A 5,737-nucleotide genomic window follows, 5' to 3' on the forward strand; every position below is an offset into this window, starting at 1 on the left:
GGGGGGGGGGGGGGTGATGGCACGGAAGGGGGGTGAGAGCCCTGAAGGGCATGATGCAGGCTTGTCTGATGCAGGGGTTGGGGGAGCAGAGTCACCCCGGGAGCCAAGAGAGAAGGCTCCTGGGGTGCGGTCGCGAATTCGGCCTTTTACTTCTTAGGCTGCACTGACCCCATTCCACTCCAGCTCGTCCAGCCACCCCTGGCATCCGGTTCAGCCCCGGGGGACCCACTCAGGGGCAGCCGTAGGGGCGGTCAGTAAATACTGGTTCTCCCTCGGAGGAAGCTGGGGAGTCGGCCCACGCGGCTGCCCCTCTCTCTCCAGGCCTCCGGAAGGGTCGACCCGAGCGACCCTGTGCGAGCACCAAGAACCCAACGGCTCACCTCAGGCCTTGGGCCTCTCTGGCCGCAGATCCGCCGTCGGGTGTGGGCGGGGTTACAGTGATGAGCCGGGAGGTCCAGAAGGACCAACGAGGCGGCCTCCGGGCATGTTAGAGAGGACACAGGCCCAAGATCCGGAAGGCGGTGACGCGCTTCCGGTTCCGCCACCTCCAAGGTGGTGGCTGTAGGTGGGCGTGGTGGGGAGTCTCCTTTCTGGAGACACCTTTTGTTTGTGGACCTGCGGAGTTTCGTGTCGCGGCGTTGTGTGTCAGTCATTTGGCGGAGCTATCAGTAAATGAGTGGGTCCGGGCCTGGGAGAGGACGTGCAGAGGGAGCTGTCGCCTTCTCTCCCGCCACCGTGATTCCCAACACTTGCGCTGGGCGTAACCCCTACCGCGGCCCACGCCGCTGGAGTTCTCACGTCATTAGCCCGGCAGCTGCATCATGTCAATTGTCCTTCATGTCCTTTTTTGGATGTCTTTTCAGGCTCACCTCATTCTCACATTCCATAGTGGACAGGGGTATAGGTAGAGTTCCCCTCTAGACAGGGCTCACGCGGGTTTCTGGTCCTGTCCCGTGCCGTGTCTTCTCATTCCATTGATGGCCCAGAATATTGGGCAGAGCAACTGGGCCCTTACCTGAGAGTTCTATTTACCTGCCCTGGTTCCTATATTGGGACACTTCTCTCTGGATTCTGTAGTCCGGGTGCACCGTGTATCCCCTGAGTCTTGTTTGCCCTCTTTTTCCAACTCTGATGCTCCCCCAGTACCTGCCACCTCCTGCTCACTGCTTCACTTCTAGAAGTCAATAGCAGTACTATTGAAATGGAGATACAGGAAAGAAATTATTTTGCTCTTATTCTAGGTCTGATAATAGTCATTTAAGTTAGGGCTGGGCTTATAACTCCTTTTCCTTTCTAGCTGGCAAGTTTCCTTCTTTTTTTCTAGGAGGAGAAGGAAACCCCTCCATGGCTACTGGGTTCTTAACAGCCTGGCTCCAGGTGAGCTATGCTTACTTCAAGCCTGCATCACATATAACAAGTGACTTTGAAGCCAGTGCAGGATTTAAAGGGCAAACCTGAGTTCTTGTCTCAACTCCCATCATCAACTCAAAACAGGAGGCTGAACTTGTACTCCTTGCCAGCAGTGGGATACTATTATAAATATATTGAGCTGTGCATTCACCAGAAAACTAAGATGTGAAGGGATATGGGAGAGAGGATGGATTGACATTGAGGATGATTGACATTGAGCTCCTATCCTCTGCATGGCTTTATGTGGTCATTCCCATTGCCACCAAGACCATCAACATTCTTATAGCTCCCTCATTTTATCATGAGCCAAGTATTAAGCTAAAGGCTTTACAAGTATTATGTATTTAATCCTCATCCAACCTGTGTTGGGAGTCCCCAAGACTGTACTCACTTTCAAAGATTGACTAGAAGAAATGGAGGCTAAGCATATAGTTGTACTCATGGCTAAGATTTATCACAGCCATGTAGTAAGGATACACAGCCAGATCATAAGGGAATATGGCAAGGCAGAGTCTGGAGGAATCCAAGGCAGGTTTACTAGTACTCTATTCCTTTCACTCTTCCCTAGCAACTGCAGCACAGAAATATTACAGTGCTTCTGCCCATTAAAGGCTCAGTGCCCAAACGTATATTGGAGGACTGGTCATGTAGGCACACTCTGTCTAGTACCTTCCAAAATTCCAGAAGGAAATCATGTGTTCAACAATTACTCATATTGCTTGCACAAATAATCGGACACAGTGAACTACCCTTATCAGTTAACTGTTGACTGGGACACAAGAGACAAGTTCCCGGATTCCAGCAAGAGCCAATCTTGCAAGCAAGCCTTTCAGGATAATAGTTGCAGGCCTGTTATGTTACTCTTTTATGCAGGCAACTCTCATTTCACAGAGAATGTCAAGACTTCAAGAGGTTAGTAACTTGCCTTAGAGTTACATAGTTAGCAGGTGGTAGAGTTACACAGTTAGCAAGTGGCAGAGCCAAGATTCTGACATTTTTTACTTCAGAAATTGAGTTCTTCTCTATCCACTGTACTATACTGTCTGTTGCAGGGTCTTTCTCAAGTCCTTTGTACTCACTGTTCTTTCTGCCTGAAATATTCTTGCCCTGTTTCTTTGCATGTCTAGTTTCTTTTCATCATTCAGGTCTCAGCTCAAATTTAACCTTACCAGAAAGGCTCTCCCTGTCCACCCCATGTAAAGTAAACTCATCCTCCTTAAGCCACTTCATAGCACATTAACATATTTTAGTTTCTTCAAAACATTTATCAGTATCTGAAATTATCTCATGTCTTTGCTTACCCTATCTAGGTCTGTCTCCTTCAGTGGTGTGCTGGTTAATTGGTACTCTGAAAAAAAAAAAAAAAGCCCTGTGTATTATTAGTTAGGGTTCTCCAAGGAAACAGAATCAACAAGAGATATCTAAATAAAAGATTTTATAAACGTGTCTCACACAGCTGTGGGGATGCATGAGTCCAAATTATGTAGGGCAGGCAGCAAACTGGCAACTCCAATGAAGGTGTTCGATGAACTCCTCAGGCAGTGAACTGGCAACTCCAATGAACTCAGAAAACGCTTCACTGGCTAGCCAAAGAAGAAGTGGAGGTCCTCTATCTGTCTCACTTGAAAGTCTGATTGGATTAAATCCAGCTGATTGAATTCTTTCTGAGGAGGACACACCCTTCCTTGATGTAATAAGTCACAGCTGCAGCCAATTGACTGATGATTTAATAAACTAACCTTCTGGTTTATTAGCCAGCCACAAATGTCCTTGCAGTAACCGTTAGGCCAGTGCTTGCTTGACCAGACACCTGGGCACCATCACATGGCCAAGTCAACACATGAACCTAACCATCACACCCTGATTTTTAGGGTTTGCCAATTTCCATGGCATAAGTCTCTCTCCCCTGGCCAATTCCAAGCTACCAAAATGAGATTACTGAAGGAGGAATTGGGAATAGATGTGCATATAATTGATCTTCCTGAGCCACTATGAGCTGGAACCAGCGCACCAAGCACCTTAAAAGCAAGGACTATGTCTAATTTATTGCTGTATCCTGGAGATTTGGCATGTTGCCTGGCAAATAGTAAGTTCTCTATAAATATTTTTTGAATGAAGGAATAATTCTCTAATTCCATCTTTCTGATTACTGTTACAAACATTCAGTGTAGTCTCATTTTACAGATGAGGACTTTGGGGCCCATATGTGAAAAGAGCTCTTCCATGGGCACACATATATAAAGTGGCAGATCCAGGAATTGAATACAGCCAGTTTATTTATTTAAGATTGACTGCTGAGTAGGTCAAAGGAATGTAAAATGGGAGAAACTGAGGCTAGGGAAATAGGTTATAGTGCACAGTTCCGTGATCCATAGCAATAAATCACTTTTTATGCAAGGTAATACCTTAGGGACTGTGGGGGAGTCAAAGGTGGATTAAAAATGGTTCTACAGATCAAGATGGCAGAGTGAGACGCTTCAAGGCTCCTTTCCTCACAGTTTGAACAACCAGCAAGAACTGGCAGAAACATCTTTCTCAAAGCTTCAGAAAACAGTTAAAGGACTGTGCAGTAACAGGGCAAGCACCAAATGAAAAAAAAGGCTACTTAAAAGCAGTAGATTCCTCAACACCCAGCCTGGCCCTTATACCTCACTGGCTCAGCCAGGAGCCAGTCATGCTGCTAGTGCAGATCCCTGGTCCTGGCTCCAGAGGGAGCAAAGTGACCTTCATGCACTTTCTGGGAGCATGTATACCTGACCCAGGTGTACATGGTAGCAGCCTAAGGGACTAGAATAGGACACCAGTTGCATACTAGCTGTCCCAGAAGTTGCCCTATGCATAAAAGGCAGCTCACCAAGTTCTCAGAACATGGTGGAAGAGCAGTCAGGTGGTTGCCTTGGGGATTACTGGCTGCAGGACATTGAGTGCAGTGCTTGGTACTGTGAGGTAACTGTTTTCTAGGTAAGAGGGGAACTTCATATCTGTGTACAGGCAATTCCTTGAGCTGCATGTATATGCCCAAGACAAGATGCATGCGCAGAAAGCATCTTCCTTTACCTACACTTTAACCTCTAACTCTTCTCTAAACTCATTGTTTGGATAAGCTCTGAAGGGGGCACTTATGCAATATCCAAAGATTGGGAAAGATCTTTTCTTTTGTTCTTTCTCCTCCTCCCCCTCTCCTTCCTTCTTCTTTTTGGCTAGCTCCTAGCATTCAAGTATAGCTCTGTAATAGCATCAGCTGGATAGAAGGTTAAGTAACAGATGCCTCAGAGTCTAAATTCCAGCAATAACACATTAAAATTTCAAGATGTCCACATTTCAACAAGAGATTACAAAACATACAGTAAACAGTACACAGCCCAGGCAAAATAGAAGATTAAAGCATTAGAAACCATGAGTGAAAAGAATCAGACCCAGGACATTCCAGATAAAGACTTAAAAATGGTCCTAAATATGCTTAAAGAGCTATAGGGAAATACGGACAAAGAACTAAAGGAAATCAAGAAGAGGTTCATGTGTGTTGTAGCAGGTATCAGAACTTCATTTTTTTTAAACAGTTGAATGATATTCCATTGTATGTATATAGCATGTTTTGTTTACCCATTCATCTGTTGATGGACGCTTGAGTAACTTCCACTTATGGGTATTGCGAATAATGCTGCTATGAACATTGGTGTACAAATATTTGTTTGAGTTCTTGCTTTCAGTTCTTTCGGATGTATATCTAGAAGTGGGATTGCCAGGTGATGTGGTAGTTGTATGTTTAACCTTTTGAAGAATTACCAAACTATTTTCCACTGTGGCTGTACCATTTTATACTCCAACCAACAACATATGAGGGTTCCTATTTCTCAGCATCCTTGTCTGCACTTATTTTTTAAAAAACTAATACCCATGGTAGTGGGTGCCAGTTAGTATCTTATTGTAGTTTTAGTGGAATTGGTTTTGATTTGCATTTCCCTAGTTATTAATGATTTTGAGCATCTTTTCATGTGCTTATTGGCCATTTGTATATCTTATTTGGAGAAATGTCTATCATGTCCTTTGCCCATTTTTAACTGTGTTTAATTTTTTGTTATTGAGTGGTGGGAGTTAGATTCTGGAAATAAACCATTATTAGATATATGGTTTCCAAATAGTTTCTACTATTCTGCTGGTTGCCTTTTCACTTTGTTGATAATGTCCTTCGGTATACAAAAGTTTTTAACTTTGATGAAGTCCCATTTACCTAGTTTTTCTTTTGTTGCTCGTGCTTTTGGTGTAAAGTCTTAAGAATCCATTGCCTATGTCAAGATTCTGAAGATACTACCCTATGTTTTCTTTC

The sequence above is a fragment of the Choloepus didactylus genome, chromosome 1 (assembly GCF_015220235.1).
Source record: "Choloepus didactylus isolate mChoDid1 chromosome 1, mChoDid1.pri, whole genome shotgun sequence".
Lineage (NCBI taxonomy): Eukaryota > Metazoa > Chordata > Mammalia > Pilosa > Megalonychidae > Choloepus > Choloepus didactylus.